Raw genomic sequence first — 11,733 nt, 5'->3', positions numbered from 1 at the left:
TTAAACACTGTTAATTGTTAACACTGATGACAGACATACACACAAGAACAAATAGACACAATACAAGACAAGTATGCTTTGTAGCTATGCAAAGTCTCAGTCTCACAGAACACTTAGACACAACACAAAACAAATACGCTTTGTCCGTCTCCGGCCACTCTCCTCGCGGAGAACATGGAACCACGGATCAGGACTCCACACTTGCTTTGTAGCTATGCCACGTCTCAGCCACACAAAACACTTTCACACCCACACAGGATCCCACAGACACACTCACATGATGGTTCCACTTACCCTTCTCCTGCTTCCTACACAGTCATTAGCAGGTCAGTCCTGGCTCCCAAAATCTGGGATGCAGCGGACACCCCGGACTCTCCTGGTCCACAGCCGCTCTATCGGCTGACGACTCCTTGGACTCACCTGATCCACCCCCAGGATTGCTAGCGGCCGCCCTATTGGTAGGCAAGTCCCCAACCCCAGACTCGCCTGATCCACCTTCCAGGATTGCTAGCGGCTGCTCTATCGGTTGACGACTCTGCAATCTACTGCTTGCAAGCCCTACCTTCCCAGGGGAACTACGCTGTGCGCCAGACATCTCTGTGCGGCTTACCAGCAGCCCCGGCCAAGCGTACAACTTATAGGCCCCCTAAATTCCAAGCATACTGTTTTCCGCAGTCGGCACAGGTTGTTATCTGTTCCCGCAGTGAGCAGATGAGAAGTGGAGGTCCTCCAGGCAAACGGCCTGGGGCGCCTAGGATGTCCACCCCTCAGCCGATCCTGCAGCTGAACAGAGGTCTCCTGGCTGGCTCACTAAATTGATAAGCGGGGAGACTCCACAACTCATTAAAATTATAAAGTAGGTATGCTTTATTCAGCGCTGAGATGCATGGGGGATCGCTCCTCCAAAGCCATGTGCGCTTCAGCATTGCTCTCCTTCATATTTATACATGTTCACGAGGTTACACAACACACTTATAAGTATTCATGACCTATCCCCTCTCGTATTATGATGAGGTAAAAGGTCCTTGCTTGAGTAGTGTCTCCTGGTGGCTGTGGGCGAGGGTCTCAAGATGAAGTAAAGAGTCTTCTTTGAACTTTTCACCTCTAGTCATCGCACATGTTCCCTGGTGATTTAGTCGCTGTTCAGACACAAACCTTATTTCAGCCAGTTTAGGGGTCCAGAGAACAGGAAACGAGTTACTGTTCCTTCCTCTTATCAATAGCCTTGGTCCTCTCACCCTGTTCCGGCAAGCACAAGTGTTGAGCACGCATTTGTTGAGTAAGCATGAATAAACAGTAACGTTGTTAAGCAAGCAGCTTAACCCTAACCCCCCCTGTACATCGGTTAATGCTTCGCATCATAACACTCTATATCGTCAGACTTCGAAGAAATTGTCACTGTGATGACATCGTCAAGATGACTCCAAAAGCTACTGCACACTCTATGTATTTGATGTAATCTCTCTGAACTGTGAGCCTAGTGGCAGGTAAAATTCTTTCCGCTCCCTGATTTTTATACCATGAACAATAGAAAATTGCAGTTTCTCATTGTCACTTGAGGGCAAATAATTTGTACAGGTCCTATATTCTTAAAATAGGATTGTTTCTGATCACCAGTAAAATGCTTTTGTTGCATATGGCTCTAAGTTATGAACAGAAAAAATTAGAACTCAAAGCAAAAGTAAGATTTCCTGCTGTTTCCTTCTGACACTCCATTTTCAGATACTGCTGAGCTTAACTAATTTTGTTCTTTTTCTACATCCCTTCCCTCATGCCCTCTTGTATGCGCATTTCTCCAGTTATCAGGAAAAAATATCCCTCATTTCTTTATCTTATAGGCTTTTTTAAAATTAAAGATTACAATAATCAAAATACTTTAAAGTTCCTATATATTCTATGGAACATAATAACACCAAAGGATCATTTTAAATTTGGACCAGGGGCTTTTGTGTTTTATCAGCAAATATTTGTGTATTCAGTAAACTTTTTTAGGTTTTCTTGTTGTTCGTTTCATAGGTTTTACTGCTGAATGAGATCCCAAGGGATCATTTGCTCACTAGTTTCCCAGTAGCTATCAGATGTAGTGTGTTGGTGGTCTGCTGTTATGCCATCAGCTCCATAAGAACCTCATATTTTGTCACTTCTGATGTAGTCTAATGAGACACAAGACACTTCTCTGCAAAAACAACTTATCACTCTTCCGAGCATGCTGTTTAAACAATTTTCTTACACACATATGCCTCATAAGGGCCACATTACCATCCTTTATTAGCATCTTTATTGTATTATACCTCAGATCATGATTTGAGAATGCAAAGGTAGTTAAATAGGTAATTTATATAGAGGATGTTACAGGTACCATGTTTTATAAAAATTTTAAAGCAATAATAGGTGAGCAAAATTTCTAGAGTGATTGTTTTCTTCTAAAAACAATCTCTAATGCCTCAAACAAATCTATGAGATTTGTAAACATAGTAAATGTTGTTCTTGGTTTATATACAGGGAGTCTGAAACACTGATTTGTATACATATATGTGTAATATACATAGCCTTTGAGTGAGGAAATATGTTTGCAGAGGTGAAAAGGATGGCTTCTACAAAAATATTGAACTTTGGCATCTCAGTGAATTGGAAAAATTAAAAAAATGCTGATGGAGGCCTGGCTCAACTTTTGCCTTGGATCCACAGATATTTAACAGTTATGAAAGAAGAATAAAACAATGTTCTAAGTGAGCTTTCTTTTTATCCTCTCCAAAAGTGTGTAACAATTTATTCACTGAGCTTTTCAGGGAAACAAAGTATTTTGTCCAGAACAGTGCACTTTGGCTAGGGAGAAATCAAAGCCTTTTCATCATACACTCCTGTTCTACCTCAGTTAGGTGGCATAAATCAGTAAGGTAGATAACATGACAGGAGAACTTATGAGAGAAACTCAGAAAGGTAGCCCTGGTTCAAGTGTAGTCTCTACCAACTAGCAATAAATCCTGTACCTTTGTTTTCTATGTTGCACACAAATGCCATAACTTCTTCAGACGACTATATGTATTCTGACATAAAATTCATCCTGGACTTGACAGAATTTCCACTGCTATTGTCTGACATAATTTGTGAATTTATTTTAATTTATTTTACTATGTAAAGGAAATCATGAGAGTTCTTGTCCAGTAAGAAAAAAAAAAACTTCTGTCCTTTCTATAGGAATAGCCATCGGGAATACTCTACACAGCTAGGCACCAGTCCAAGCACTACAGTTTCTGCAACATTTGCAGGGGCTGTCACCATGTGGAAGTTTAATTGCTTTGTCACTCCTTAAGGCTGTTGGAATTGCCAATGCATCTAAGTTTCATTAGAAAATACTGTAGCCTAGATGAGCTTTCCAACCCAAACCATTTCCATAAGTAAATTTCTAAAAGCACTGCAGTCTAGGTGATACTCTAGCTTGTGTAGTGCATGGGGTTTTTTTTTTCCCCTTCCATGGCTATGGTCAGAAGAACACCTACAGGCAAAATTCTGCAATGTAGGAAGAGTGATCTCTTCAGGAAATTCAATCCCTGAAGGTCTTAAAGGGAAGTATTTTTTAATATGTTTCTGTTTGCTTCTCTTGTGGGTATTGCCTTGCTTCAGAAGAATGCTGTGGTCTTAAGAGGACTCCTGAAAAGGAATGTGCCTCTGGAGTAACCAGGTCTTTAAAAACCTGCATCAAGCACAAACTAGATTTTCACATGGACAAACTGAGACAGATTTTGGCATATTACACAATAACCATACTGTTCTTACATTTTTATTAATTCTTTGATTTATGCACTTTTCACATACAAGGTTTAACACAGCTCTGCATGGAGAAGGTAATCAGCAAGATCACTGCAACCAGGTTCTCTTTGGAGAGTTTCTAGTGAGCTGGGGATACAAAGCGGCAGTAGTGCCATTATTAGCACCCCATCATCTTGATTTAGTGATATGTTAAGTTTCATTCCTCTCTGGTAAATTAAGACAATCTGGGACACTAATGTAAGAAGATCATGTTCCAGTCAGGTTTTTGGGGTAATCTGTTCTCTCCAGACATGTCTGGCATCTACATGCTGAAGACTAATTTCAAGATGTCTGCATTTAGTTTTCATTGAATCATAGAATTATAGAATCAATTAGATTGGAAAGACCTTTAAGATTATCAAGTCCAACCATTACCGCAGGACTACGAAGGCCACCACTAAACCATGTAAATGTTTTTCTGAAGTGAGGTAGAAGATTCAGCAGTAATTGGAGAAATTTCTGTATCTAGTATTGGTATGAAATTCAGAGAGGATGACAAGCCGGAGATTCGAGAGAATTTGTCAGTAACAGACATCGTCATTCCCTCAGCCAAAGTAAGGATCATTCTTGTAAATTAGGACAAGAACTTGTTCTCAGAAATGTTATGCAATTTGCTATGGAGGTGGGAAAGTGTTATTGAAGATAATTCTGTGATGATAGCAGGAATAGAGGAGAATTAAAGTTGGCTTTCTTTTTTTTCTGTCCTTTTTTTTAATCGGACATATTTCCTATGCCATCTTAAAGGTGTTTTTCTGCAGCAACAACAGAGAAGAAAAGGTGAACACACAACATTGTTTTAATTGTTTTCTGTGGATATAAGTCCAACTCTATTACCAGCTCTAACTAAAGCTGAAATAAATAAAAATCATTTGTTCCTCTAAATTGGAAATAGGAAAAAAATAACCCCACAATCTATTGTTCTGATACATTGATGCATTTAATTCAAGGGGTTATTGCCATCAATTGTACCAGCACACAAAAGCTGATACATGGCATTGTGCTGCACTGAACGTTGCGCTCCAGTAGGCATGCAAAGACAATGCTGCTGAGGCTTGCATCACACGGCATTGGCATAACACCAAAGTACTGAAATGCTGAGCAAGGAGAACTCTCTGCCTTTGTGTGCCAGTAGATGGAAGTTCAATTGTGTCATCACTGCAGCGCTGTCACTGAAAAAAAACCCCACAGGTGAAGCATTAAGTAGAGGTATTTTAAAACTAATCTTGATTAAAAATCAAATAGGAATGGATTTGGAAAAGGCATCTGCCCTCCAGAAATGTGTCAGGGATACAAACACAAGGTAGGTCAGCAAACAATAGTCTTTTGATGGTGTTGCTGGAGAGGTCAGTGAGAGACAGCTGCATTGACTGTGGTAAGAACAGCATGCATTGTACTTATGGTGTCCGCAGTGGGGAAACATGATCTAAGCTGGTGAGTCATTATATACATTGGGCCAAGCATTTATCACAAGCTTCTCTAAAACACAGCTGAGAGCAGGAGCTGGATTCTTAGCACTTACAGATAGAATAACTATTATCTAGTTCATTCTGCACCTCAGGAAGTCTGCCTGGAAGGTTCCAAATATATTTTTTTTTCCTAGAAGATTCTATAATCTTTTTTAGATGATGCATCCTTGCCCTTAACTGTCCACACAATTAAAGTACTATTGCCTCTCCTTCTACATCCAGAAGAAAGGAATATATTTATTAATTTGCTTATTGCAGTGTAGTCCCTAGACCAAATAAATACCCCTGCCATCTCCAGCTCACCCACCCACCCTGCCCTTTATGTTTCCATCTGTTAATCTCCTCTGGAAGCTTTCCACTAATACAACTAGTTTCTAAACTATGGTACTTAGAACACAGGATTCTCATTAGTAAGGCTTTTACTCATGTGGGTTCCATAGTCTTGACTGCGTCAGATGATGCCATATTGCACAAGTATGAGCTGGTGAAACCTCTTTGGTTTGTGAGTCATTCCATCTCCATCTCTTTTCCTGTAAAGCTGGTGCTTAAGTTTCTTCAGGTTGAACTTCCACAGTTGGTTATTGTCACAGAAACATAATATCATGCACAGATTATTTCCTTGACTTGTCAAGATAATTTTAAATACTGTTTATCTGCCAAAGTGAGTGCAATCTTTTCTCTTTCGTACACACACAAAATGTCTCAAGTGCACTGTCTAATCAAGGATTTGTGTCTAATGTGAAAACACATTTGATATTTTTTTACAGTTTGATGGTGAAATATTAAGAATTACCCTATGATTTTTCTAATCACTGCTATATTTGTTTCATGGTAGATCCCACCTGGACTGTATTTTTGCAGAACGCTTACGGAAAGGATTTGAGAGATAGTTAACAGCCTCCCTAAAGTAAGAGATTGCACCTGTTGTCTTTTGTCTATCTACAAAGCTTGCTAGATTTTTTTTTAGCCTTTGAGGAGATTGTATGGAAGTGCAATGTATTTTCCCTTCCTTGTGGCTTTTCGATTAGACAAACTGATGTCAGGAATGCCAGAAGGAAACTGGCTAAGGGAATTGGATGGGTGACACCTTGAGGTCAATTTCACCTCAGTTTTCTGTAATATAAAGCCAGTGCTGGATAGATTGTTGTTTGGCACTCTGCTAGCTTCATATAAGCCTGATCAATACAGTCTGCAGAAACTTACCACACAAAATTCAATTACATGTGCTCCAGTGAAGTGCTGGAACAAAGAGATATACTGGGTTATTTGTGAAAAAAAAAAAAAAAAAAAAAAAAAAGATATTTTGGGCAGATGAAAGATGTTATTCAGGAATACATCTCATCCTTAATTAAGACTTGATCCCATAGTTAAATCTTAGTAGAGTCTTTTCTTTCATATGTTCTCAGCAGTTGTATATTTTAGGCTCTACCAATATAAATAACTTTTCCATTTGCACTGGACTCCCTTATTTTCTGTATGCTCTGCTGTCATTTTTGTACTTGAAAAGCCACCAAATTTCAAGGGCTTTGACACTGATGTTTTAAAACCAATGCAGTTTAAAGCAGGCCTTATGGAATTAGACGGGTCACTTGCACATCCTTGACTGAGACCTAAGTTTTCTGTCTACCTCTTTCTTTGCAGAGCTGGGGTGTGATGTAATCCTGCCTGTCATTTCTGAATGAACAATGGGATGAAAGAGAGAGCTGTAGGCCATGTTTTAAAGACAAGTGCTTCCAGATGTGTTGAAAAGGGATGTAATTGCTGTTTCTGTTAATGGCTGTCAGGGTAAAGAAATGCTGGGAAAGGAGTATACAGGGCATAAATTTTGCTTTCCATTTTACCCGCATATGACAACTTTCTGTTGATACCAGGGTTGTCAGAGTTCTCTCCAGTCTCAGTCGTGCTTTGTAGCCATCTAGCCCTATTGCAATTACTAACCTTTTTCAGTTTGGCAATGATGATAAGGTTCAATTCTTTTACCACTAGGAAAGCAGTTATTTCACCAGCTGATACTATACATCACATATATATGTATATGTATACATATATGTATAATCAATTTCAGTAGTTGCTAACTTGTTTATTCAAGCTGGTATTCTTAATTTATTGAAAATTTTAAATGCATTTACTGTAATTGATTGTAAAAGAAAAAACAAAGAAATTTTAATTAATTCTGTTCCAGTGAAGTTTGCTTTCTTTGCAAATAAAAGGATGTTTGATTAAGACAGAAGCCTCAGAGAGCAGTGAGACTTAAGGCATTTTTACATTAATGGGGTCAGGGAGACTTGGTTCTTTCTGCTGCTTACCTTGAGACCGTAAGTGCAGGGAACAAGCCTGTAGGATGCATCTGAGCTGGCTGGTCAAGTAATTTGTGCTTCCTAGCTGAAGGTATTACCTTCTCAACAATTTTGCTTTTTCAATCTGTATCTATTGCATTAACAGATCTAAAACTCTTATGAGAGAAAAAAAAAAAAGTGGTTAGAAGGATGACTATAGTCAAATACACATAAATACTGAAAATGTAACCTTGGGACTATTACAGCAGCAAAGACTGAATTGATCTTGCTCAACATCTTTGTTGGCGACATGGACAGCAGGATTGAGTGCACCCTCAGCAAGTTTGCAGACGACACTAAGCTGTGTGGTTTGGTTGATACGCTGGAGGGAAGGGATGACTTTCAGATGGACCTTGACACACTTGAAAGGTGGGCCAATGCCAACCTCATGAAGTTCGATGAAACAAAGTGAAAGGTCCTGCACCTGAGTCGGTGCAGTCCCAGGCACAACTACAGATTGGGCAGAGAAGGGATTCAGAACAGCCCTGCGGAGAAGGACTTCGGGGTGTTGGTTGATGAGAAGCTCAACATGAGCCGGCTTCAGTGTGTGCTTGCAACCCAGAAAGCCAACTCTATCCTGGGCTGCATCAATAGGAATGTGACTAGCGGGTTCAAGGAGGTGATCCTGCCCCTCTGTTCTTGTAACATCTCCTCTGGAGTACCGTGTACATTTCTGGTGTCCTCAACATAAGAGGGACATGTAGCTGTTGGAGCAAGCCCAGAGGAGGGCCACAAAGATGATCAGGGAGTTGGAGCACCTCCAATGCAAAGACAGGGCTGCAGAGAACCACAGAGATTGATTTCTCCAAAACACAGCTGGAAGCAGACATCAGGAATCCCTGCTTCACTGAATATTGGAGCCCATAGGCTGTGTAGTCCTGCCCCTTTTCTCTGTTTCTGCCTCAAAGACTTTATTAAATGATTTGGCAGAAGAGAGGTACACCTAGTAAAATATTAGCTTTTGAGGTATATTTCTTTTCTAAAAAGAAAGATAAGTTTCTAATCCTAAGACTATGATGTAGGACGGAAGATGCTGTTCCTGTCTCTGGCTTGCTTTTATATTGACATGTGTTGAGGAGAGTTTTCAGGCTCTGAATTCAAAGTGGAGAAAGGTGTTCACCTTTGATTTGGACTAACCTGGGGAACAGGCCCTATATAAAGCACATTTTTTTACACTTGTTCTTACCTATTAGCCAGCTCTTGTGGATCCTGTTTGGAAACCCTTCTTTCCTCTGTACAGGGAGTCTAGGTGCATAAGGCATCTGAAAGTCAGGCTTTTGCAGTGCTCAGCAAACCAGATACACAAAAACCTTTCTGTGTACCACAGTGGCTTCATGTATCATGCTAAGTGTGATAGATACAGAGAGGGTAGAGCAAGATAGAGAAAGATTCTTCAGCAAAGCACTTGTCAGGAGGCAGACCAATGAATTAAGCAAATTAACATAAGATATGTTTACAAATACGGGATAAAAACCTGTGCTGTGTCATCAATATCTCAACTTAGTTTATGAAGACGAGACCTATAAGGATTATCCAGTTCTCTGATGCCTCAGTAATTTTCAATTCCTCTTCCCCATATTGAAATCAAAGCATCTGTAACTCATCTGCAAAGTACAAATGTTATTGGAAGCAGTTTTGAAGTAGAAAGCAGTCTTTTTTTGCAATACTGAGTGCTTCAAAAGCTGTAACAAAATCTAAAATAGGTCCTTTATTGTCTTTGGCTTAGCCATGTGAGGCAGTACAATAAAACAAAGGGAGTACAAAACAATCTCCTACATATTTATAGAATGGACATTAATAGTCCAGCCGCAAATGCTGAGGTTCAATGTCTTCATTTCTCCTTTATTTTTCTTACATTTAGAAGGTTACAAGATAAGCGTGACTATTTCTGTGTAGTAACTATTTGTGTTAGATGAAACAGAATTCAAAGAAGTTTGTACACAAAGAGGATTTGGCTTATCTTTCATTAGCTGAATATCTCCATTACAGTGGTACTTCACTTTTGGTAAGACTAGCATTTCTCCACACTGTTCCTCTTTTCCTTTTTCTCTTTTAACAATCCTTCTATATCTCCCCTCTCCATATAATAATACTGTCGTCTAAAACTGCTTCAAAAATCTAGTTTACTGAAAGAGATAGGTAAAGTACAATGGAAAAGCAAAAATGTGATAAAATCTGAAGCTTTTTTTTTTTTAATCTCCATGACAAAATGTCAGGCACACGATTCCTTTTGGGAAAGTGGAGAAAAATATTGCATGGAAAGTATTGACCTTGAGTAAGTTGAAAAATGACCCAAGGACTCTATTCCCCCACACCTCCAAGCCATTTTTTTTTTTTTTTTAATTAAATTAATCTGTGATTTCATATAGTTATATATAAAACTCAAGCTATTGCTACTACAGGCACACAGGGTGGCTAGAAAAGAGATTAAAAAATACACTGTACCAAAAAGGAAAAGAAAACTTTCTGTGTATCACCCTTGATGAAATCAAGCTTTTGATAAAAAGCTATTCATGTTTCACTTTAAAATCTAATGGCTCTGGTTATCCAGCTAACTCAGTAATGGGAACAGTCTTCCCCTAAAGTCAAGGCAAGAAAGGTTTTCAGGATGTAGCTCCCTGAATGGTTTACTGGAGGAGTCTCTCTCTTTGCCGCCTGACTAGTCATCTCTTAGCAGAAGTATTCCTGCCACATGACTTGCACCCTCACAACAAGCAAAATAAAGGTATGCTGTATTTTAATGTAAAGTTTGTTCCTATTCAGCTGCCATTTTCCTTTGCTTCATTAATTTACAGTAAGACCTTGGTGGAAGAGCAGTAAGATTATCAGGGCTGCTAACATTTAGTACTACACTTAGCCTCCTATAATAAAACCAGATATACTCTTGAAGTGTATATGCATAAGAAACCACCCCCCCACTGTTAGATTTAATGGGTTTGAAATGTTTAGATGAATTTACTTGCTATTCTGCATCAGTAAACAAAACGATTTAGTAAACTTCAGTGTTGTGACCTTGCCATATAGCCATCTTTTTTAACGCTTAAGAAAAATCAGTGGGGCACAAGTTATTATTTACTGCAGAGATAATTTGATGTCAGGGCTCCACTAAACTGCCTTTTGAAAATACAGGTGTTTTATACGGCTCTACCTTCCTCAAAGTAAAAATGATAAAATTTTTAGATAGGGACCTTCTTAAAGTGGAAGAAAAAAAATTCTTTCCCCAAATTATATCAATCCAAGTGTGTATTACTTCTACCTTTTATTATAGTTCTTACTCAGTTTTTGCACTCCTGAGATCAGATTTACTGGTCTGTAAAATTACTTATCTTCTCAGGAACCTTGGCACCATACTATTTGCCAACTGTCTGGTTTCGATATGTAGTCTTGAGCATGAAGCTGTATAGACTGCCGTTAGCAATTTAGCTTTTGTATCTTGGTGATTCATTTGGCGATTCAAATGCATAGGTAAACACTGGCTGATACTCCCTCTATCTATTTTCCCCATATCCTTTTTTACTGAGAAATCAATAGGAGATAAGTATTAAAAATATCTATAGAGTCATAGAATCAACCAAGTTGGAAAGGACCTTTAAGATGCCCTCGGTTCAGCAGTAGCAGTCATTTTTTCTCCTTCTTAGTAGCTGGTGCAGCGCTGTGTTTTTGACTTTTGGCCTGGGAACAGAGCTGATAACAGCGATGTTTGGTCTGACCAAGGACTTTCTGAGTCTCATGCTCTGCCAGGGAGGAGGGGAAGCCGGGAGGAAGCAGGGACAGGACACCTGACCCAAACTAGCCAAAGAAGTATTCCATATCACAGCACATCATGCCTAGGATGTAACTGTTACCCAAAAGGGCTAGTTCACTGCTGGGTGGGGGTGAGTTATCGGTCGATGGGTCGTGAGGTGTTGTATTCTCTTCCCTTGTTATTTCCCTTATCATTATTATTATTGGTGGTAGCAATAGTGGTTTGTGTTGTACCTTAGTTACTAAACTGTTCTTATCTTAACCCATGGGAGTTGCATTCTTTCGATTCTCTTCCCCGTCCCTCCAGGAGCGAGGGGAAGAAAAGGTGTGTGTGGGGAAGTAGACTGTGTGGTTCTAATTTATGGCCTGGGCTTAAA

The sequence above is a fragment of the Psittacula echo genome, assembly GCF_963264785.1.
Source record: "Psittacula echo genome assembly, chromosome: Z".
Taxonomy (NCBI): domain Eukaryota; kingdom Metazoa; phylum Chordata; class Aves; order Psittaciformes; family Psittacidae; genus Psittacula; species Psittacula echo.
This window is presented reverse-complemented; position numbering follows the sequence as displayed.